Raw genomic sequence first — 26,494 nt, forward strand, 5'->3', positions numbered from 1 at the left:
TCAAAGATTCCGTAAAACATCGAAAAATCCAAGAAATCTTTCTGCAAAGCTCTTTAAAGCATCAAAAAGTTCAAAAAGGCTATTCCGCAAAGTTCTGTAAAGCATTCAAAGCTGAGAAAGTTATTTTGTAAAACACAGTAAACCAATGAGAAATCTGAAAAGTTATTTTGCAAAGTGCAATTAAGTGTCGAGTAGCCCAAGAGGTTTATTTCTCCAAGTCTAGTTTCAAAGTACTGCAAGTTTGTTCATTCACATAATTCCAGTAAGCTCAACTAGAGAAAGTACAGTATAAGCTCAGGGCACAAAAGCGTTAAGCAAGTTGCGTGTATGCCAGTTACCTATGTATAAACATATATATATATATGTATATATATATATATATATATATATATATATATATATATATATATATATATACATATATATATGTGTGTGTGTGTGTGTGTGTGTGTGTGTGTGTGTATGTGTGTGTGTATTTGCAAAACCCTTTGCTGTTATGTGCTAACTGGGCAGACAGATTTTGAAAACCCCAACTACTTGTGTTTAATCAGAATATTGTAGAGAACTGCAGAATATTTGAACAAAAGTATGATATTTTCATACAAGCAGCTTATGCAGATAGAGATGCACATGCCAGGGCATTCATACTGTTAAATTTAGCAGGATCTGAGGTGATAGAAAGAGAGCATTCATTTGTATATGCGCCAGCAGTATATGAAGGTGAAGGTGCAAACCACCATATTGTTGTGCAAGCTGAATCAAGGGAAGACCCCAAATGCTTGAAGCTTTAAGTACAGAGAAATATGCAACCCCCAGATGAATGTTACGTTAGACAGGCGTTTGTTTTACACAAGAGATCAGAAATCAGGGGAAACATTTGCAGCTTATATAAATGACTTAAGGAACAGAGCTAAGATGTGTCAGTTTGGTAATTTAAAAGATGAGCTGATAAAGGACAGACTTTTGTGTGGTATTAATAATGCTACAGTGAGGAAGATTTTGCTTTGTGACAGTGATTTGACATTAAGCAAAGCAACAGAGCTTTGTCAGATCCAAAAAAGACATAGAAATTTACTTGCAATTGACAAAAGCATGGTTTCAATGAGCTCCAGAGCAAACATAGATAGTATGCAACATGTGGCAAACAGGAACAGGTCTAAGCATAGGGCAGCCACAGGGTTTCCAAAGAAGGTATGAAGCTTTCCAAAAGGTTCTAGAAAAAGTGCAAGCTCCACTGCCAGCTCAGTGCAACACAAACATGAGTCAGCAAAACCCAAATCTAGCTTTATTGTTAACTGTCGAATTGTGGTGCAAATCATGAGTCTAAAAGAGAAAAGTGTTTAGCATATGGTCAGCAAAATGTCACAAGTGCAAAAAATGAAACCATTTCCAAAAGTTTTGCAAATCAAGTAAGCCTCACACAGTTGTAAAGAAAGGTCACACAAACAAGCAAGTTGATCAAGTAGAGCCAAAACAGTCACCTTTTTATGTAGATAGCGCATCAGTGCTTGGAGAAAGAGCTGATGCAGTAAACGTATTAACAAGGAGTGAAGTATTTTGTACAGTTTGGATTAATGGAAGATTCACAGAGCTCAAAATAGACCCTGGGTCAAAGTGTAATGTTATATCAGCAGACACATTTGCAAAAGTGAGAATCAATGAACATCTCATTGTAGCCAGCAGTGCGAGACCTGTTGCTTATGGAGGTGAAGAAATTTAAACCAAAGGTTCAGTAATACTTTCATGTTATTTGACCAAGAACTGTTACAACTTGTTATTCTACATAGTCCGACAACCAGTGGAGTCTCTACTGGGTCTCAAAGAGTGTAGTCTTTACTGGGTCTCAAAGATAATTTGAGAATGAATCTGCTTACTTTTACTAAAGAAATTCATTATTTGAGTTCAGTTCTGTGTTCCAAAATTTCTGAAGCCATTTTCTCAGATTATGCTGATGCTTTTGATGACAAATTGGGCAAACTTCCAGTTGTGTATTCCATGAAGTTAGACCCTGAGATCACTTCAGTAATCAGACCAGCAAGAAAAGTCCCAATAGCAATGCAAAATAAAGTTGAGGTTCGGTTGGATAAGATAGTGCAGCAATGTGTGAATTGTCCAGTCACAGAACCAACAGATGGGTGTCATCCATGGTAGCCACTCACAAAAAAGGCTCAAATGAAATCAGACTTTGCATTGATCCTAAAGATTTGAACAAAGCATTAAAAAGACCAGACCATCCAATGCACACAGTTGAAGAAGTTACAGCTCTAATACCGAATGATACTGTATTTTCTGTTTTGGATGCAACAAGTTCATTTTGGCAAGTGATGCTTGACTGCAAATTCTCATTTCTAACTATTTTTGGTACTCCATTTGGCAGATACAGATTCCTAAGGATGCCATTTGGAATAAATTCTGCAAGTGAAGTCTTTCAGCGTGCAGTGGAACAAATTTTTTCAGGTTATTCTTCTGCCATAATAGTAGACGATCTATTAATTAGAAGCAATGGTGAAGCAGAGCATGACAGACCCCTCAAGAAAGTTCTAGACAGAGCATGTGAAGTAAACTTAAAGCTCAGTCTTCTGAAGTGCAAATTCAGACTTCCAAAAGTTACGTACATAGGTCATTTGTTTACAAATACAGGCTTTAAACCTGTCCTGACCAAACAAACAGCTATCCTAGAGATGTCAGCACCAGGCAATGTGCAAAGTTTACAGTGTTTTCTGGGCATAGTCAACTATTTGGGCAAATTTATACCAGAATTCAGTGAGTTGACAATGCCTTTGAGAGAGCTAACATGCAAAAACATTGTATGGTCATGGATGGATCATCAGAAGTCATTTGATGACCTTAAGCATAATATTGCCACCCTACCTACATTAAGATACCATGATGTGAGAAAACCAGTTTTCTTTCCTGTGATGCTTCAAAGTTTGGTCTTGGCACAGTTATTCTTCAAGAAGGCAGACCAGTAGCCTATGCATCTAGGACATTAACTCAAACTGAGATGCAGTATGCTCAAACTGAGAAAAAGTTTTGGCGATAGTATTTGCATGTTCCATGTTTCATGATTATATTTATTGCCGAGCTATCCAGATTGAAACTAATCATCAACCTCTAGTTACCATTCTAAAGAACCAATGCATTCCACTCCAGTGAGATTACAAAGAATGATACTCAAGTTGCAAAAGTGCAATTTCAAAATGGTCTACAGCAAAGGTAAATTGCTCTATCTGGCCGATACCTTATCCAAATTACCTAGAAGTACAACAGAACAGCTTGATGCAGAGAATTTTGATTTTGATGCAGTGTCAGTGCATAATTTGTCCACCACTAGACTTGATAAGTTGCAAGATCACACTACGACTGATTGAATTTCACAAAAGCTTAATCACTACATCAATGTCGGATGGCCATCAAAGCAATCGAGTGTATCACCTGAGGTGCAAGCGTATTTTCATTACAGAGATGAATTGTTGATGGAAGATGGCATTATTTTCAAAGGTCCTAAAACTGTTGCTCCTGCTTCCTTACAGTAAGAATATATTCAGATTTTGCATCGTGGTCACCCAGGTTTATCATCCACTAAGAGAAGGGCAAGAGATTTAGTATTTTGGCCTTCATTATCAAAAGACATTGATATCGTTCTTTCTTCTTTTTCAGTGAGTAATAGTACCAGAGCACATTTGTAAAGAGAGCCGCTTCAGCTAAGTCCAATTCCTGAACTACCTTGATCTACAGTAGCAACTGATATCTTTGAGTGGAGCAATCAACACTATTTGGTTTTGATAGACTCTTATTCAAATTGGTTTGAGATTGATCTGCTGCCAAACTTAACTATGACAGCTGTTATTACTAAGTTGAAATGTCATTTCTCAGTTCATGGTAGCCCACTCAAACTTTTTTCTGACAATGGTACTCAATACACTAGCAAGTTGTTTCAGAAATTTGAAAAGAATGGGACTTTGTACATGTCACTAGTAGTCCTGACTATCCTCAATCCAATGGTCTAGCTGAACAAGCAGTACAGAGTTTAAAGCAATTACTTGAAAAGTCAAAGAGTGACAATACCGAGGTATTCTTGAATTTGCTTAATCTCAGAAACATACCTCGTGATGATATTCTTGTCTCACCTGCTCAAAGACAACTTTACAGATAAACTAGAACTACGCTGCCTATTTCATCAAGTTTGTTGCAGCTAAACCTAAGAACAATAAAACCATCAAGGCTCAATTGTTTAAGAAGAGAAATATCTAGAAATCTTGTTACAACAGATTGAACAGATTAATTTGATCATTGAAGGAAGGAGAGACGGTATGGATTCAGACAACAAAAGGTTTTGATCGAATAGGACAGATTACAGGCATCTGTGCTGAGCTGAGATCCTATTTGGTAAGCTCCGAGGGTGTGGAGTATAGGAAGAATTGCAGACATCTTCTTCCTGTACCAGAATTATCATCATTGCAATCAAAACATTTTATCTGTGATGCAAACTTTAAATCACTGACTGAGTCAGGCATTGTTTCGAAATCAGAATGTGTTTAAAAGTTTGATTCTGTTCCAAAAAGTAATTTGAATATTTCACAGGTCAACCATTTTGCAGAGACTGTCCTAGTTGTTAAATCTAATTCCCAGTTTTATGCCACACGATATGGACGAGTTTCTAAGCCTAGTATGAAATATGCAGCAACGTGGACTTGATTGCATATGTATGTGTACTTAGTATTGTATAATGCATGTCTATAGATTACCTGTGATTTCTGCATGCCAAATAATCTCATGACAAATTGCAGGATCTATTTCTCAAAGAGGGAGGATGTAGATCAAGTGTAATGTGTGTGTGGTATGTCTTTAAGAAGCATGCAAGGCTGTGCGTGCACGTACAAATTCCAGATACGTGCAATCCCTAGTGCCATTTTGTAGAACCAGCCAGAGAGTGAGCATGTATGATTGCAGTTGTTAGTTTGTATATAAGTTACTCAAGTCATAGTCAGTAAGCCTCTATAGTGATGTGTATGTATAGAATAATGCTGTTTAAACAGAACCCACGAAAACTCATTTATTCATGTACCAGCACAAAAGCGACAAACTTCAACAAAAAGCTCACTGCATAGTTAATAACTGCTAATCCACACATACAAAAAAGTTGTTTTGATGAATTATGATTCAATATTATTTACCATGGATATATATTACGAAGATTATTAACAATGAATGCGTGCCAGACCCTTTAAACGTAGAATGGTATGGAACATTGACTTTTTAATTTTCAAAATAAGGAGTGTTGCTATACTAAATGCAGACCCCAGTTCAAATCCTGCCTTGCTAAACAAAGTCAATACCAAAGGCACATCCAAAGACAAATCACTTAATAGCTCCCACACACACCCCACCAAACTGTTACAAATAAATTAAACTCACAATCCTCAGCATGGACTACAATATTCTTCATGTAAATATGCATACAACCTTGGACTATCCTATTCCTACCTACATCCTCCAGGTTTCCTCTTCTGTTTCTTCTGACCTCCTAAGATACTCATCTTAGGGACTTGTTAATTCTGCTTATATACTCTGAAGACTTATAATTGCATTGAAGTATGTATACATATACTCTGTACGTGTATTGATGGTCTACACATTGCTAAATGCTTGCTGTATTGCATATACAATGGTGTTATCCTTTTTAACCTACTCCTTTGCAGTTTGCTCACTATATACTTCCTCATCTAGCTTCTTGTGTTTTAAGTATCTTGAACTATTCATGTAATGTTTTATTTCTCTGGCAGTTAGCTCAGAGAAATAAAGCTTTGAGCCGTTAATCAATCTCAAGTCGATTATGTACTGAGGAAAAATGTTGCTAAGGTAGCCATTAGGAGTTGAAATATTTTGGGGAATGTGGAGAAGGTGTCCTGAGTAAGATACCCCATTTATAGGGTTTGATTCCTTCCACCTTCATTTGCCTGCTGTGTAACTCTGAGCAACTCGCTCCTGGGCTGCCCCAGAAAAGCGATGATTGCACCCAGTGGGCGTACATGGTCAACAAATAGGTAAAATAAAAAAAACAATATTTTGTTCATGCAATCCAGGCTAGGCCTTAAAATGATCAATCCTGATCAGTGTTCTACCTCAATAAACAAAACTGAATAAATAAAAATAAATGGTGTTAACTGTTTTAAGGAAAATGAAAGGGTCTTCAAATGTTTCTGGTATCAATATAATCTGGCAGCAGGACAATATTAGGACTTGCTGTTGTGATCCTTGCAGTTCTAATAGCAAAATCTCCCCCTCCCAAGTGTTCTTATGATTCCCCCACCCCTGTAAAAGGAGCCACATAACAGGGACTGTCACATCTTGTTTTCTAGTTCTTTACTGTTCAGCAAGTAAAGAGCAAAAAGCGCTTAGGCTGTCCTCCCTTAATTTTTGTCACAGGCAGCTAATTAGTTTAAAGTTTTTGTTTGCAGTTTTCAAATGCTGCCTTCTTTTCTGTTTCTATGAATAGGTATAACTGCATTAAACAAATTCTTATTGCGGACAGGTACACTCTGTACCTCTTATATGCTGGACTGTAGCATGCTGCTGACATGCGCTCCCCAGTCAGCCATTTTTAACAAGGTCACTTATTGATGGCACTGAATAACTTTAGAATTTTGCCTCAAAACTATAAGATTACTGATAAATGACAATACAAATGTAACGTTATATTCATTGTTACGGATACTTTCTGATTTAATCAACTTATGGCATGGTTAACTGATGCATATAATGCTTAACATTTTTTTTATGTATGTATGCATATATGTGTGTATGTATGCATGTGTGTATATGTATATGTGTGTGTATGTATATGTATGTATGTATATGTATATATATGTATATATTTGTATATATATATATATATATATATATATATATATAGGTAGACCATTACAATAAATTTGATACCTATGAATGCCACTCACACTATAAGGGAGATAGACAGCAAGCATATTATTTTTAAGATGCATAACCATTATTGCTACACAAAACATATATTAAAATAAAAGATTTTCCTTTACAATTTAAACAAAACCAAATAGTTAAGTATTAAATCTATGTATAGTTGTGTTGCCTTAGTGTTTTATAAAATATTAAAAATAGATAAAGACTGTATTTAAGTAATCTGTAAAGACAAATACATGTATACTTAAAAGATATATAAGATACTTTTCATTATAAAACTAACATATGGCGGGGCCGGGGGAGGATGCTGAAATGCATACTTAGAGAGATTGCTTGAATGATTAGATCATTCAAGGATGAGATGTTTTTTCTCATGGAGGGGTTTGGTGGTTGTTTATCTTATATTATTCTCAGTTATGATCTTGTAATTTACTTTTATTGGGTGTCTATAATCTATTGTAATACTGTTGGAAGAAGAAAGAACAAGTCATTCTCTTCATGTACACACATCTGCACATTGTTACGAGTATATGAATATGGATAAAAGCAAAGCTAATATAAATCCAATTGCAAAATGTATATCTCTTAATGTAAATGGTTTAAATAATAGCTGCAAAAGGGGAAGTCTTTATAGATATTTAAAGCTATGTGAAGCAACTAGTATTTTTACAGGAAACACACCTTACACAGGAAGACATAAATAAAATAAACAATAAAAATTATACAATACTAGTAAGTTCCACCTATAATCAGAAGCGAAGGGAGTAGCAATTTTGTGGAAAAACACTACTTTAATGCCTAAAATCATAAACACGTTCCATGACAACTCAGGAATGTTTTGTCTAGTGACAATATCTATCAATGAAATGATATATACATTAGTGAATATTTATTGGATACCAGGACTAGGTGTTAGAGTGGCCAAACAACACTTAGAAGACATTGTACAATATACCAAAGGCAATTTAATCATAGCTGGAGATTTCAATTGCATTATAAAAGAAACTGACACAAATACTAAAACTACACATAAGAGATCACCTTTAACAAAGTTGTTATCTGAGTTTGTTGAAACTTTTAATATAGTTGACATAAATGAGTATGCTATCCCAGATTCACTATTCTTTACACATTTTTCGCATAGGCATAATACATACTCTAGAATAGATAGAGTGTACATAGCAAAGGATTTAACCTCTAAATTAAATAAAGTCAAGACAATTTCATGTCCATTTTCGGACCATAACACCATAACGTTTGAGATAGACTTATGTTTCAAGAGAAGGATATCAGTAACAAGAATACCATCTTACATAACAAATCTCAAAGATTTTAAGGAATTTTATATTAAAGAGACACAAACATTCCTAGATATCAATCTTACAAAAGATGTATCTGAAATATATATATGGGATACATTGAAAGCATACCTATATGGAAGAGCGGTGGGATGGTATAAAAATAAACAAAAACAGTGGAATAAGGAATTAATGGAATTACAGTCAAAAGTAGATAATTTAAAGCTTAATATTCAAAATGGAAACACCAACTTAATAAAAGAACTAGAAGATACTAATAAAAAATACTCAGAGACGCTACACCACAAAACAATGATCAACTTAGAAAAAATAAACTATGTTACTATTCAATGAACCCTAAAAACCAACGAAGAATAGCAAATAGGACTAAAAAGATTATTAAAAACAAATCAAATCAAGGAAATACATAATATAGAAACCAAAAAGAAAGTATCTGATTTAGAAGGAATACTAGAAGCTTTTAGGCTATTTTTTCATAAACTTAATAATCAAAATGAGAAAACAGAAACACATTCAGTATTGAAAGCTTTTCTCAAAAACAATGTTAAAGTTAGGTTATTAGAGGAGCAGGTACAACTAATAGATAAACAAATAACAATGATAGAACTTAAAACTGAAGTAAATAAGCTAAAATTAAATAAAGCTCCAGGTATAGATAATATCACCCCAGAAATGTTTAAATTACTATCAAATGAGGCTTTGCTGTTGTTATTGAATGTCTTTACATCAGTTAAAAATGGTAAAGACATTCCTCCTTCTTGGAAGTACACATTAATATCACCAATTCTGAAACAAAATAAAGATCCTAGTGAATGTTCATCATACAGACACATTTCACTTCTTAATATAGATTATAAAATTTTTATGGCAATACATGCTGCTTGAATAAAACAATTACTACCACTTTTGATAGAGGAGGATCAAACAGGTTTTATAAAAGATAGGAACACTTATGACAACATTAAAAGAATTCTTTCCTTAATTGATTATATAAATGTCACAAAAAACAAAATGAATGTTATTAGATTAGACATAAATAGCGCATTTGATTCAGTGAATTGGGATTATCTGTGGTTAGTTTTAGAAGAATATGGCTTCTCAAACAACTTCAATTTGTTAATAAAATCATTATATGAAAAATCATTGGCTTATATAAAACTGGGATCTTGTCTGTCTAATCTATTAAAATAACTAAGGGCACAAAACAAGGCTGCCCTCTTTCTCCGTTATTGTTTGCGCTAGTCATTGAACCCTTAGCAAATAATATACGTATGGATAAAAATATTGAAGAATACAACTAGACAACAGCCTAGAGCTTAAAATTCAACTTTTTGCTGATGATATTTTAATTACCTTAAAAATAATAATAGCTGTTTAAAAGCATTATGGGACTCAATTCAAAACTTTCAAAACTTTTCAAGTCTTAAATTTAATGAGAGCAAAATAAATGTATTGCTTATAAATACTAATAAAAAAGATCTAAATAAAATACCATAAATATATCTCTACCGATAATATAATTAAATACTTGGGAATTATAATAACTACCAACCTAGATACTACAATTGAAACAATTTATAAAGAGACCGTAAATAATATTAAAAATCTAATACAAAGATGGAATAAATTCTTCTTTTCAATGGAAGAAAGGCTTTATATAATTAAAATGATCATATTTCCAAAAATTCTTTATGTCATACAAGCTTGTTCTTTGCCACCAGCTAAATCACACCTAAAACAATTAAATGATTTAATGGTAAGATTCCTATGGTATCCAAAAAAAACAAGGATAGCTATGAAGTATCATCTAGATGATTGGGATATAGGTGGCATAGGTATACCAGACATAGAAATATATTTGCATTCATCCATTATTAAAACAATATCATTATGGCTAAATACAAAATATACATCAAAATGGAAGCTAGTTCATGAGAGAATCTGGTTAAAATCAGGATTTGTAGTAGCAAATAAGTATACAGATTTCGTACCAAACAATTTTCTATGGCTGATGAAGGAATATATGATGATACATAAGAATAAAAATATAAGTTCCAAATACATTACTTATACATTAAAAATTTTCCATAATCTTATTAATAGCAATCCTGATATTAAAGCATGGTCATTTCTTTTATATCCAGTAGCGTACACACAAGGTAATATAATAACATTTAATATGGAAGTAGTCAACATGCTTAAAGAAAAGGGATTAATATATTGGCATCAATTGCTAAACTATGGAAAACCTCTGACAATAGACCAGCTTAAAGAGAAATTAAATATGGAAGATAGTTCGTGGTTACATGTACAAGAATTAAGAGAGTATATATTAAGCAAACAAGAAACAATGCAACCATCAATAAGACAAAATGTTCCTAACCTTATAGAACATATAATATTACTAACAAATCAACCCATTACTGGAAAGGGATACTTATCATCTATTTATAAAACAAACAAAAAAATAAAAATGCATAATAATGACAAAATATGGAATTATTATAGATCAGTTAATGGACATGTGCCAAATGACAAAGATAAAAAACTAATTCTTCTCTCTCCAAAGCAGACATCACTTTCATTACATTGGAGACTTTTTGCATGGCAATTCATACACAGATCTTATGTAACCCCTCATAAAATGGAACTTATGTTTAAGAAAAATATTGGCTGCTGGAGATGTGATTTATCAATAAAAGCAGACTGGCAACATATGTTCTACAAATGCCATTTGATTAAACCATATTGGGATAAAATAAATTATTTTCTGCAAATGGTATTCAATGATAAATTCCAGATTTCCAAATCTATTATTTTGTTTAATGCACCTGTACCCGACTGTGTGCCAAGAACAAAATATGTAATCTTATGGACTCTCCTAGCTATTGCAAGGAAGAACATTACATCAAACTGGAAATCCAAAGCTTCTCCAACTTTTAAGCAATTCATGAATATGGTGTCAGCAGTATCGCAATTGGAAATGAACACTATTAAAGGAAGAACTGAAAGAACTACATCATTATACATAGCATGGCAAAAAGTAACTGAAATACTGGAGAATAATGACTGCAGCAGATTATAATCAGGAAACAATTGTATAGAAAGTCAATTATATGTCAACAATAGATACCCTTGTAAATACTTTATTTTGGTTTTAATGTTTGATATCTGTTTAGAGGTTTTAGCCTACCTTTTTAAATAATTTGTAAATACTTCATTGTCATAAATAACCTGCATTCATGTTTTCTTGTTTTTGGAAATGAATAAAAATATTTACAAAAAAAAAAAGAATTTTGCCTCCTTTCTCAAAATAGATTAGTGAGCAGGTAGGAAAAAAACAACAAAAAAACCTCCCAGGATAAATGGTAAGTTAGCGCAGACCTCAGCTTCTTCAGATATGATTCATCTGTCCCTAGTTTTGTGGTCCCTTGTGTACCCAGTTTGACTACCTTCTCCTTCACCCTGTTCCACCAGTAGTTACTTACTGGCTCCACATATGGTTCTGGCTTCTCATACTTTTTATGAAGCACTGTCACCCTCTCCCAAATTCTCATTTAGCTTTTTCCATCTAATGATCTTTGCTATGTTTAGGCATTTCTTCTGAACTGTACCTTGGTACCTCTATTCCATGTTTTCTTTCCCTTTCAGGAAGAATTTTATTCTAGTCCTCACAACTCATCTAAGCTGCCATTAGATTTATTAGTTAAGGTTGTCTTCTGCTTGAAACCTCAATCATCAGGGCAAGGTCTGGTATCTGGTTCACCAATATCTAACTACTTGTAGGCTTCAGCCCGTTTTACAAGCTCTGCTCCAATTCTGATTTTATAGGTCCATGACCAACAGTGGGATAATAGCCCTACATCTAATGTAAGCAAATGTTCCATTTCCACCTAGTTATTCCTTGGCTGTTCCTCCAATGTCAAACCATTTGTTTAAGCAAGTCATGTCAGGTCTGTTCATCCAACATTAGCACAGGTACCACTCTGTTCCCTAACAATGAGTCAGACATCAGGTTGCCCACCAGACATTTACTTTGATTTCAAACTTCCCAATGACTCTAAGTCTAGCATCTGCCTCCTTGATTCTGTCTGCTGTTGGCATATTCCTAGGGTCAGGTGTGATGTAAGGATGCCAAATAACACTGGACAGCTCATACAGTCTTATATCTCATGCTGAGTACCACTTGCCAGTCTTGACCATTTTGTTTCAGGTCAAAGGCACTTCCTTTATATCTACCTGAGAGTTGACTATGGTCATCATTCTCTGTTTTGCTGTAGAAGCTTCCATGATGTTCCATTGTCATCCATCTGACTCTAAGCTCATCCCCTGTGGCAGCCTTCCAATATACACTTGTCTAAACAACTGTAAACCACTTCCGTACACAGACTCTCTCTCTCTTTACTCAAGGTTACACAGTCTTCCTCATTTGACAGAAGCAAACACTCTATTCTAAGAGGCACAGTGACAAACGTTCATAGGTAGGTTCATAGGTAGGTACTAGGCTACTGGCCCTAGGGCCTATATAAGCCTAGCCAAAAAGGTACCCTGGCTTTCGCTACCCAAGAAAATTATTTTCCTGTGCCACTGTCGAGCAGAGCCACAGAAGTGATCCCCAGGGTGAATTTCCTATCTCCCATCCAATCATCAAGATTTTTTTAGAAGAGTGTTAATGAGGAGCTTTGTTTGATATAGATAGGTAGTTCATTCCAGAGTATGGGAAGTCTCTGGTACAGGAATCTATCCCTCCAGCATGTTCTGTTTATTGTTGTGAGAAGGTTTAGGTTCCCAGAGCATGTAGCTAGGAGGGATTGGGATTTCTTTAAGTGGAGCATGTCCAACAGCTCTGGATTTGACATAGCTTTGTATGTTAGGCAGAGATCGCCTCTGAGTAGGCAATATGCAACGGAGTAAAGCTGGAGTTTTTTGAAATGGTCTTCATAAGGCATCTGTTTGAGGCTGGTAATCCTCTTCATAAGGTATTTCTGCAGCCTTTTCAGTTGTTGTAGATATCTTGTGAGGTACATACCAAAAGGGGCACTGTATTCTATAATGGGTCTAATGAGTGATGAGTAGAAGGGAACAATGACCTCTTTTTTCATGGATGAGAAACCTTTTGTGATGAGGTGTGCCACAAAGAATGATTTCCTGACTACTGTGGCAATGTGATTATCAAAGGAGAGACTACTGTCCATTTGTGTATTAAGGTCTCTTATCACACTTTCAGTGTTAAGTAGACTACAGCTTATGTGGTAGTTCATGGGTACAGAGTTTTTACCAAAAGGGATGACAATGCACTTTTTGGCATTGAGCTTGAGGCCATGGCTTTGACACCAGGCATCTGTCTCAGTAAGGCCCTTTTGTAGGATGTCCACATCGTTACGCGTTTCGATTATGGCTCCCATTTTGCAGTCATCTGTGAACTTCATTAGCCAAAGACCTTCTGTGTTAGACTGTACTTCAGATAAGTAGATACCAAAGAAAGGAGGACCCAGTACTGAACCCTGTGGTACTCCACTTGTCACTGGTCTGAAGTCGGATTTGGAGTCTGCTACTTTCACAGTGTGGGTTCTGTCAGTGAGCCAGTTGGCAACCCATCTTGTGACATAGGGATTTATACCTAGTTTAGTTAGTTTTTCTATAATTCCAGAGTGGGGGATGATGTTGAAAGCCTTGGCGAGATCTAGATAGGCTGTGTGAACCACCTTACCCTCATCTACGGCTTTGGTGACCATTTCAAAGAAGTCCGTCAGGTTTAGGAGACATGATCTACCTTTTACAAACCTGAACTGGGTGGTGTCCAGAGTTTGGAGATTACCAATGTCATTGTTTATAAGTTCCATGATGATACCTTCCATAGCCTTGCAGACCAGGATTGTCAGGCTAATGGGGCGGTAGTTCCCGGGGGTCCATGGTGGCCCCCTTTGTGGAGTGGGATGACATCGCTATGCATCATTCAGTGGGCACATAGCCTGAGGTAAGGCTATGATTGAACATGGTACTTAGTGGGGTGCCAGTTCATTCTGTAGTTCGTGTAGAATGCAGCCTGGGATGTTGTCACGTCCCATGGATGCTGTGTTCTTGGCTTTGGAGAGTGTGGTTTTTACCTGTGTAGCCGTGATTACAGGAACTTTGCATTCTTCCAGTATAGAGATGGGCCCTTTAGGGGGTGAGAGGGGGTTAAAGTTACCACTGAACCTATCTGTCAGGATGTTGGCAATATCAGTTGGTTCTGTATATTTAGTGCCATTGTGCTGTAACTCACAGCAGATCTGAGTGTTGCCATTGAGATTCTTGACATAGCTATAGAATGCTTTGTGGTTGTCTTTAGAATCAATTGCGATTTTGTTTTCGTAACTAGCTTTGGATGATTTTATGAGGGATCTCAGCTTCTTACTTAGGCTGACCAGGGAGTTTCTCCAATCATGGGATTTTACTCTTTTTTGCAACAGTTTCTTTCTTCTGTTGTACAGTTTGTTTATTGCAGGGGACCACCAGATTGGCTTCCTTTTTTTGGAGGATATCATCTTGGTTCTGTTAGGGATTGCATGATCCATGCACTCGTGTAAGTGCTTATAAAGTGCATTTGTGTAGGATTCAGCAGTCGTACCTCTACTGTCCGTCTGCATAGACATCATGAAGTTTGCCACTTCTGTCTTAAGAAGTGTGAAGTTGGCTTTAGAGAAATTTATTACGGTGGTTTCCCTATTGGAAGTGGGGGCAGGATGTGGATGTCTAGACTGATTAGCTTTTGGTCAGATCTGACCAACGAGGAATTGACCTCTGGTGTGGAACACCGGTTGCCCATGTTGGTAACGACCAGGTCTAGGATATTGCTGCCCCTGGTAGGGGTGTGGATAAATTGATCCAAGGCATTGGAATTTATGAATTCCAGAAATCATTGAGCAAAAGAGTTGGTACATGAGTAGTTTTCCCAGTTAATGGTGGGGTAGTTGAAATCGCCCATTATTAAGGTGTAAGGTTATACCCTAATATTTTCCAGTGTATCAAGAAATGAGGGGTGGGAATCCTGGGGCATGGTGGGGGATCTGTAGCAAGCTACAATTTGGATTGTGGCCTTGCCCAGAGTTAGTTGCACTTGGATAATCTTGGATGCATTATGCTGAGCAACTAGCCTGGAGGTGTGGATATCCTTAATGAATATGGACACACCTCTGCCTTTAGTGTTTCGGTCCAGGTTAGGTGGCCGAAAGGTGTGGTATGAATTATAGCCTGGTAATGCAGGGGTGCTCTCCTGAGCCTTGAACCAGGTCTCTGTCACTGCACAGATGTCGATGTTCTCCATTTTAAGGAGTGCCTCGAGTGAGTGCATTTTGGGGTTTAGAGTTCTAGGATTGAGTAGCATTACCCTCAGATTTTGCTTGCTTGTACCTGTTACGGTGGTGAATTTGTCATTTGAACCTTGCCTAAAAAAGGCACTATAGGGCTGGCAAGAGCCTTAGCCAGTATCCAGAATCCCAAGGGTGACAGGTGCAGGCCATCTCTGGCAAAGCATCGTGGTCTGTCAATCATGTCATACCAGGCAGACAGATACTGGATCCCCTTAGAATGACACTAGAAGCTTAGCCAATTGTTGAAGTCAATCATTTTGTCCTTGTACTGTAGCATCATTCTGGCTGATGACAGGATGCTACTCAGGGCTAGGGTCATACCTGCCTGGGCTACAAGATTGGACAGCTCCTCCATATCTCTTTTCATGTAGTCCAGGGAGGTATGTCTCAAGTCATTCACGCCAACATAGACAATGACAGAGTTATATTTGTACTTGTTGTGGAGTGACCTGAGTGCGTGCGTTATGTGTCAGATCCTGGTACCCGACAGGCAGCTGACAGTAACTTTCTCCTTGTTTAGCCTAGTGAGTGGAACATCAGTCTGCCTGACTATAGAGTCTCCTATGACCAGAGTGTTAGGTACATTGTTATGCCTTATGGGCTGTGGTTGAGTGGCACACTGAGTTTGTGGGCTATGTATAGGGTAGAAAGTATTGGCCTTCAGTGATATTCCTTTGTCTACAATTGTAAAAGAGGTATGTAAAGTCTCAGATCAAGCTGCATTGGTAGTATATTGAGAATGCACGCAGTGTTCCCCATCTCACTGAAGGTATATAAAACATGTTGGCCTCCTGAGGAGTTTGTCATATTAACAGACACGCTCATAACAGACATCACAGTGGCAGTAGCTGCCTTGAAATGAAACTCAAACTCCCCATAGTTACAATTCTTTATCCTACAGTAAAGGAGCTGAGGGCTCTGGACTGCCTTGGGAAACAAATATTCAATTTCCTTACCTTTTCTCCAAAGACAGTGAACTATGTAACTTATGCTATCTACTTCCAGAAGGAAGTATAGAATAAAACCTTGGCAGTAATGTTCCAGCTTCATCTGAGCAGATTAAAAGACTTTCTTAAAGACCAGGTCACTATAGCTTCTGGTGCCAGCTCCTAAATGGTGAATGTCTCTTATGGTGAAAACAAAACACTAAATGCTGGCATATCATTCATTGACATGCCAAGTTGTTCCTTACTATCTTCCCTGGGGACAAAAATGAGACATTTTTACACAATAACTTTCAGAAATCTCTGCAATATGGACCTGAAACTGATAGACAACTGACAGCAATTACAACATAACATCAAGAACTAATTGCTGTTGTAGTCATTTTTAGGCTTCCTAAATGTTCTTTCAAATGACATAAAACATGCAGCAGAGGTCTTAGATTCACTGATCCTAGCAGGGTAAAACTGGCATTGTCATCTTACTGACCAAAACAAACTCTTGTGGCCAGACACAAGGACATAGTTTTAGGAAATTTTGAGGCTCTCACCGTGGTCAGGTCAGGTATGGGTTTTGTTCAGCGGTTCTCTCTTTGATACAGATACCAGCAATCTTGACACACTGCCTAACAACTTCTCATGTAAGGACAGAGACAATGGTAATATTTTCTTCCATTCTAAGGCTACTTTCACTATTACCAAAGCTAAGAGGGCAAATGGGATAATATAATCAGGCTACTTCTTTTAGATTTGCCTCCCATTACAGTTTTTTCCATCCTGACATACTCATATCCCAATATATTGTGGCAAACTGCCTTCTCCAAAAAAAAAAAAACATCTAGCCAACAGACCAAGGCATGGGCCCTGTAGCGCTCCATGCAGGCATGGTATAAACTGCAGCAACTGTTTTCTAAATTTGTAGCAAGCAGTTTACTACAGCTTAAAAGACTATTTTTTTAAAATAGATTAATGTTGGGGAAGGAGGGTTGGGGCAGGGCACAGAAATGTGACCTGAATGACTGAGATGACATTTCACACATCTGGCAACCTGGTTGGTGTGCTAGAAGAAGGAATGGATTTTTTTTGTTTGCTCTTTGATGGAAGGGCTTGTTTGGGGGGGGGGGGGGGGATCTAACTGTAGAAAAAAAACACTTTACTGTATTAAGTTGGCTTAATACAATGAAGTGCTTTTTTTGCTCTTGCACTTGAAGACATGAGGGGTTGGGGCACTGGTTTGTGATACTTGTGCAGGATGCAGATGAGCCAGTTACACCTCTGCTTGGAAATCCTTTTTTATCATAGTTGTTCCTGCTACTGCTGTATTTTCCAGCAGTAGTTGTTCCTACTACTTCCCAACAGTAGTAGCTGTTCCTACTACTGCTGGAAAGTACAGTTGTGTAAGTCCTACTTACCCTGTAACAGTAGATGTTCAAATGTCTTCACCGTCGCAGTAACCTATGGGTAGTGTCCGGCCAAGGGCACACCCAGTTAGTTTGCCAAAGCTCTAACTCCTCCCTCCAACTCACTTTGGCTGTTGATAGCCTCCACCCATTTTGAAGGGAAGTATATCAGCAACAAGAGTGAGGTAAATCTTCAAGATTTTACTGCATCGAGAAAGGAAGGAAGATTCATCCTGAGCCAACAACCAACAATTAATAATACCATAAAAATCATCCAAACAACAACAATATTAACCATAACAAAGTAGGTTGTGTCCCACCTCAACTATCTACAAAGGTGGAAGTTGGGTGGGTGCAGCTACTGAAGTTGTGAAGAAATTCAAACATCTACTGTTATGAGTAAGTAGGATTTAAACAATTGTACTTTGTTCTTCATTTTCACTGGTGCACTAGTCAGTGGGTAGATTTCCAAAGCTTCCCCTATCTGAGAGAAGGAAGGATAAGGGTCCAGGTGGCCCTGGAGAATGGTACTAGCAACAAAAAAGCAAAAAGACATGTTGGTCACACACAGCAGGCAACTTTAATCCAAAAATAGTAAGCGCTTTCACGGAATCCTTTTGCTTCATCAGACTAACAGTGAATGCAAAGAACTTCACATTTAAAAAAGGTTCACTATATCAAATTAACCAATCAACAGTCATGCTAGTAATTAGAGCCCTATTAACACTAAAAAGGCCATAGTTGCAATACCTAATATAAAATAGAAAATAACTACAGTCATACCAAGTAGGTGAACATATATAACATTTAAATACATTATATGCAAGATGCTTTATAAATAAAAACTATAGCATAAATATACATTGATATAAAATATTAATATACAATCAATCAATTAAGTCACAGTACAACCATTTATAAAATGAATTTCAATGCTTAAGGGCCCTAACTTTAAGAAAGGGTTTAAGGGATACTTTATTATTAAGGCCTGGTGGCCTATCAGCTTGAAATTTCAGTATCTATCCCTGTTCTGAGGCTTTTACTTCACAGCCCACTCCCAATACGAGGGAGGTCCAAGAGTCGAGTTGTGAATGGGAAAACAAGACGCCCACACAGCGTCGATGAGCAGGGCAGGACCTGGAAAAAGGCCAAACAGGTCTAGTATTTAATATTTCGTCCCATGTTCTGACTGATTCTCAGTTAACTCTGTTGAATAGGGGCCTATGTTTTGTACCAGCACAAAAGGTTGACTTAGTGAATGCTATCAAAGAACTTAAACTTTTTGGAAGAACTCTTACCTTATAGACTATGTTTCAAGGGACTACTAATGAGCAATGTATTTTTTTAAAAAAACGAGTGTATTTGTTCCTCCCAGTAACTCTGAAATTGATTTGTTTATAGAAGTATGTGAGAGGCAACTCAGGGAGAGGTTTATCAGCAGTGACTATAATGCATTTTGTAACTTGTCAACGTCTGAATGACAAGCATTGATTGAACTGAAATGTCTGACATGTATTGAGGTACGCCCTGATGATAAAGGGGGAGGTATTGTCATATTAGGTAAGGAAATGTATGTACGCAACATGAAGGACCTTCTTAATGATACAAATACATATTGTCAGATATCTGATACTGCTCTAAAGGCAGTCATAGGTTCATAGGTTCATTGACAAGATACAGTTTTTACTGTTTGATTTATTTGTGACAGGAATGACTCAAGAGCCACTCTGAATATTTCAGTGTAGAATATCCAATGGTTCCTGTAATGTATGACCTATCCAAGGTTCATAAGAACCTTGTTAGCCCCCCTATGTGTCCTATTGTGTCTAGCAAGGGGTGGGCTACTGAGCCTCTTTCAATATATGTTGAAAGGAATTTACATCCTGTGCTATGCGAATGCACCACTGTCCTGAAGGATACTAAGGATTTCCTTAATGATTTAGGGACATACTTGGAAGTATTAGAGAATCCCTGTTGGTTGGTGACTTTAGACATAGAGTCCTTATTTACAGTGATTCCCAATGCATGGGGCATAGAGAATATTAGAGAGCTACTACATGCAAGGAATGTTCAAACAAGTAAGGTTAGATTAATTTGTGCATTGTTAGAAATTATTTTAGAGAACAATGTTTTCATGTTTGGTTATGAACACTTTATACAGAATATTGGTGTAGCTATGGGTACTGCCTGTGCCAATAGCTATGCCAACCTATCTCTTGTGCAATGGAAAACTACCTATGTTTTGGCCAATAATGCATTTGCTGAATCTATCGTATGGTATAAACGATTTGTGGATGATATTTTTTTGCTATGGCATGATACCGAGGAGCACCTTAATAAGTTTTTAGTATACCTTAATAACATCACTCCGTTTCTGAACTTTATTTATAAATACTCTGATAGAGTGATTGAATTTCTTGATGTGGAGATTACTAGAGATGCCCCCAATCGGGTTTCGACTGCACATTTTAGAAAAATAATGTCTTACACAAAGGCAGTATGCATCCAAGGCATACTAAATTAAATGTTTTGAAAGGTCAAATATTTCGGTGCATGCATTTACATAATGATGATTACACACTACATGGCGCACTATTGCCCCTTAAACATGAGTTTATGGAAAGAGGATATAGAAAGAATGAGATGGATAGACAGATTGATGTAGTCTGAAGAGAAAGGGATGGTAGGTGTAAACCGTACTCTAACAAGGAAGGTAGTGAAGGGACAGGATCTCGCAGTGCTAGGGCTAATGGTACTATGGAGAGGGGTGAGTCAGATAGTGAAGTACTACGACTGCCGCTGACCTATGCAAGTAATATACATGTGGTGTGTGACATTGTTAAGAATAATTGGGACATTCTTTCTAGTGTGAAGGAACTAAATGGAGTAGTGTGAGAACAGCCATCTTTTACTTTCAAGAATAAAAGACCTCTTAAAAGACAACTTTGTTATAAAGCTGTAAGTACCCATAAATATATTCAGTCGGACAGACTTGGCACCTATACATGTAGGGGATGCACAGCATGTTCTAGTATACATGTTGGGAGACAATTTCTACACCCACAGAAGGGGTTTACAATAGAAGCTCATTTTAATGCTGACTGTTATACCAAGAATTTGGTTTATTTTAGCTACTGTGTACAGTGTTTTGCCTTTTATATAAGAAAGACTAACCGACATTTAAAAGACAGGATTCTAGAGCACATGCGTGACATTAAAAATGTGAAAGAGAGCAATGCGTTAGCTGTACATGTACAGAAAGAGAGACCTACTCATAGGTTTACATTTTTAGTGCTTGAGGTGGTTCCTATTAATAAGAGGGAGGTAATCTGAGCAATAATACTGAAGCCTCAGAACAGGAATGGATACTGAAATTTCAAGCTGATAGGCCACCAGGTCTTAATAATAAAGTATCCCTTAAACCCTTCTTAAAGCTAGGGTCCTTAAGCATTGAAATTCATTTTATAAATGGTTGCACTGTGACTTAATTGATTGATTTTACATTAATATTTTATATAAATTTATATTTATGCTATTGTTTTTATTTATAAAGCATCTTGCATATAATGTATTTAAGTGTTATATATGTTCACCTACTTGATATGAATGTAGTTATTTTCTATTTTCTATTAAGTATTGCAACTATGGCCTTTTTAGGGGTGGCCGCGGTGATGCAGCGGTTAGCATTGCCACCTCACAGCAAGAGGTTCTCTGGTTCGATTCTTGGCTGGAGTGCCTTCTGTGTGGAGTCTGCATGTCCTCCCTGTGGTCGCGTGGGTTTCCTCCGGGTGCTCCGGTTTCCTCCCACATCCCAAAGACATGCTGTAGGTGTATTGGACACTCTAAATTGGCCCTAGGTGTGTGTGTGTTCGTGTGTGTGCCTTCTGTGGAAGGTTGGGCACCGGGCTGGCAACTCGACACTGTAAAACTCCACTGCCAATCATGAGTGGACAGGTGATCCGCTGTGGCGACCCCTAACCGGGAAAAAGCCGAAAGAAGAAGAAGATTGCAACTATGGCCTTTTTAGTGTTAATAGGGCTCTAATTACTAGCATAACTGTTGATTGGTTAATTTGATATAGTGAACCTTTTTAAATGTGATGTTCTTTGCATTCACTGTTAGTCTGATGAAGCGAAAGGATTCCGTGAAAGCGCTTACTATTTTTGGATTAAAGTTGCCTGCTGTGTGTGACCAACGTGTCCTTTTGCTTTTTTGTTACTTGGAGTTCTATGTTGGTTACTTTATTCAGTGCTGAGGGATTTTCTGTTTTCTGCAATGGTACTAGCAACTCCTGGACATAAAAAAGACCCCCCCTCCCCCCAAAAAAAAAAAAAAAAAAAAAAAAAACAGGACCAAGTTGCTGCCTCTAGAATACTTCTAGAGTCCACCCCCTTCAAGTATGCAATCAAAGAGGACAATGCCCTGGTAGAATGTGCCTTAACTTTGCCTGGAATAGTTATACCACTGTGGTAATCGCAAAAAAACAATAACAGAGAACAACGATCTAGATACAGACTATTTAGATATCGGTTGGCCTTTCTTAGTCCCATCATAGTAAACAAACAAATGTTTAGTCTTTGTAAAAGGCTTGATTCTGTCAAGGTAGTAACTGAGCTGCCTGTGTACATCCAATGTTTGTAGAATCAGTTCTTCCTTGTTTTGTGACTCTTGGAAGAAAACTAGGAGACTGATGGTTTGATTCAAGGTAAACTCAGAAGCACCTTTAGTATGAATGAAGGATTAGTATGTTAGGCATCCCCCTATCCCTGTGGAAAACCAGATAGGGTTCATCCACCATGAGAGCTTGCAACTCAGATACTTGCCTTGTAGATATCAGGGCAACAATTAAATCCGTTTTCTAAGTAATGAATTGCAAGGCACTCTGAGAGGCTTGTTCAAAGGGAGTTAAGATCAGTTTTTCAAGAACAAAACTGAAATTGCAAGGAGGTGGAATTTGCTTGTGAACAGCTCTCTTGTGCAACACTCCTCTCAGAAACTGTTTGACCGCAAACATAGAAGAAATAAGTGGGATCCTCAGGCAGACAAGCTGAGTTGGCTACAAGATGCACCTTGATGGAAGCATATGACAAGCCACCTTATGCAGTTCACACAAATGTTTCAGAACCAGAGCTGCTACTTCTCTTTGGGGACCTCAGTAATTGGCAAGGCACCAATTAGAAAAAGTCTTCCATTTACCAAAATAAGTCTTTCTAGTAGCAAGCTTTCTTGCCTCCTTTAATATCTGCTGTATGTCCTTATGAAAAGGTATTAAAAATTGAATCAACCAGGCAGTCAGTTGTAGTTGATTGATCAAACTGCCTTTGTGCTGCGTGGGTAGATTCTGTGAGGAATCTTGTGGTAAATGCCCTCAGCCAATTCCATAAGAATGGAGAACCAGTTTTGCCTGGGCCAAAAGGTAGTCACCACATTGATTTTTGGTAATACTTTCTGAATCTTTAGAAGTATCTAGGAAATCATTGGAAAGGGTGGAAGAGCAAACAGGAACAATTCTAACCAAGGGAATGACAGAGAATTTGTTCTTCATGCTTGGCTGCAAGGATATCTCAAACAAAATTTTTCTAGTTGTCTGTTTTGTAAGGAGGTGAACAGATCTACTTTAGGTGCCCTCCACACCTGGATTAAGTCCTGGAACATGCCTGCATTGAGTTTGCACTCGTGATGGTCTGTCCAGGATCTGTTGGGTCTGTTCTGCCCTAATGTTTTACTTGACAGAAAGTAGGAGGGTAGAAGAATGAGAATACTGGAGAGCCAACTCCTAAGCTATAACTGCCAACTGACAAAGAGGATATGACCTTGTGCACCCTTGTTTACTACATCTCTGTACTGTAGTCTGTAATTACCTGTAAAGGGCCTGGAACACATAGATGGTGTGGAGATTTCAAAGCATGAATCACTACCAGCATTTCCTTCATGTTTATGTGCTTTGATCTGTCTGAAGAGTCCCACAGACCTTGCACTTTTACTCCCATGGAAACTACACACCAAGGGGAAAATCTGAAGAGTTTGTCTGGACAGACTGAACTGAGGTTGGAAGAGAAAAAAGGAGTCCTGGATTGAGAGCCATTTAATCTCCCTCACCACTGCAATTCTCACCTTACAAGCCCTAACACAGAAAGCTGAAAATTCAAGGGGGTGTAGTTCCGGAGTCCAATAATTACTTTTAGGTACCAATGGATTTTTCTCATGAGTAGTCTGGCAAGTGTTTTAATGAGGATCATGGATGCCATGCGGCCTAGAATCCAGAGATATTCTCCTGCAGAAGCCTAAACCTGTTGAGATAAACTCAAAGATCTACTGGTAAGTTATTATATTTTCTTTTGGAAGGAGGTCTTTTTGCTTGAGTGTATCTACCAGACACCCCAAAAGACAATTTTATGACAGGGTATAACACAAGGCTTTTGTAGGTTTAAGTGAAATCCCAGATATGACAGAAAGTTGTATACCTTTGTTAAGGACTCTAAAAATCTGGGAGAAGACTGCAGAAATAAGCAAAGTGTCTAAATAAGGAAAAATGCGCATAATGGAGCATTTGTCCCAGGGCTGCCGCTGAAAGCGGGACTTGTGCCCATTCAGACTTTCCCAGCAATCAAAAGCAATAAATAAAATGTGGATGCCGTGTGACTTCTTTAGTGCAAAAAATATCTTGGAATAAAAACTTTTGCCAGTATGATTTGTTGGTAATGGTTCTATGACCCCCTGCTTCTACCATTTGTTATAGCACTTGTGGAAACAGGTCTGTCTGGTTTGGTGGATATGAGGGGAATTTTCCTGAAAGGAGCCACAACCGTTTGGCCTCATGCTAATGGATTGAGGATCAATTAGTGTAAGAAAAGTAGGAAACTATGGCAGGAGGTGTGGGTAAGGGGATCAGATTCCTAGCATAGTCATTCATTAGCTGGAGCTTGACTCTTTTTGGGAAACTGACTTCTGTTATTTGGATTGGAAGAGTTATCCTCCTGTCTTTTTCTTTTGGTGTCCTGCTTGTTATTATGCTGGGAGTTTTGTTTGTTCTTCCTACTAAAGGTTTGAGAAAGTGGCCTTTTTAGGGTAAAACCTGGGTACCTGAAAAATCATAGAGACTCCATGCATCAGTTTTTCTCTATCCTCCAAATGTTTCAGGATCTGTGTAGCCACAGGCCAAATAGATCTAAGCTAAGTGGAAAATTAAGAATTTCATACTTCAAATCATCAGAAAATTTTTGATTATGCCACTGAACAAATCTCAACATCACAGAAAAAGCAGAAGCTCTAGACAAAGTGTCAACACAGTCATACACACTTCTCAGAGCATGTTTAAAAATATGAGTCAAGTTATAAACAATCTGATTCAAATATAATCTGCCTTCTGGAGACAACAAAGCAGCAAATTCTTCCAAACTATAAGCACATTTTAACACAAATAATAATTCAGGATCCTAAAGGCTACCCTAGAAGACATAAACAGTCTCTTACCTTGTTTGTCTAAACACTTGCTCTAATTATCAGAGGGTACGTACTGGGTTAGAGGAAGCCAAATATTTCCTTTTAGCCTTTGCTGCTGGACGTACTGCAGCAGGGTCATCTGACAGTTGAGAATGAAAACATTTGTTATCTGGAGAGATCCTATACTACTTACCAGGTTTCTTTGTACTGCTGCAAATAAGTTAGGGTCTCTAATAGATCATAAAATCTGTCCAGTTCTGGGGGTGCCCATGTTTTCTCTCAAGCAAAAAACATCTCTGACTCTATCAACAGTCTCAGCAAAGGAATAAAATGTGTCTAGAATTAACTTCAGGTTTGCTGCCTGAAGTGTCCAAGTTCTGGGTGATGGATTCCTGAAGAGAGTCTCCCCGTCTCTTGTCAGAATCCCAATCCTCTGAAAACACGTAATATTCTCAAACAATACCTACACTAGAACTGTGAAAAGGCAAACAGCCCTCAGAATTGACATTGAAAAACACTCTTAGCTGAAGCTATAACATCGGACTTATATACAGAAACAACATGAGCATCTGCCCTGTAATTAAGTTTTTGTTACTTTTTTCAGGGAATATCTCTACTGGGAGAATGGTCAGGGGACAGCCTACTGTCCCTAGTAAGAGGCCTCTTCCCCGGACAACTCATGCATCTAAAGTGTTTGGTTCTTTCATACCTGTAACATATACTGTAACAGCCCTTGAGGTCTAACCTGGGGTCCATAGTAGTCATTAAAGTTACACCACAGAGAGTCAAGGCAATTGGTAAGTGTCTCTGGAACTGTCTTGGGCCATGCCAGAGTCACTACCATAGGCTGAGGCAATAATTGTACCTATTATTTTCTTTTTAGGTTCAAGCAGAGTGGAAGAGGCAGGGCCAGGAATATTATCCATGCTTTAGCCAGAGAAAAAAAATGATTACTGGGACAGTAAGCTCAGTAACACTGGGAGAATTAAATACTCAGTAGTAAGCACCAAGCACACTTTCCTTCCCCATGCTAGTAAACATAAGGAGTACACCAACAATTGTGTCACCAGACCAGACAGAACATTTATTATCCCAGAAAT

At 37.6% G+C, this 26,494-nt stretch overlaps 1 protein-coding gene across 3 annotated transcripts in view; it reads right to left on the reverse strand.

The window, feature by feature from the left end:
* Positions 1–26,494, reverse strand: part of LOXHD1 (lipoxygenase homology PLAT domains 1) — a 2,432,812-nt gene that overhangs the window by 123,295 nt on the left and 2,283,023 nt on the right. The window lies entirely within an intron of this gene.

The sequence above is a fragment of the Protopterus annectens genome, chromosome 1.part1 (genome assembly GCF_019279795.1).
Source record: "Protopterus annectens isolate FY-2018-M chromosome 1.part1, PAN1.0, whole genome shotgun sequence".
NCBI lineage: Eukaryota > Metazoa > Chordata > Ceratodontiformes > Protopteridae > Protopterus > Protopterus annectens.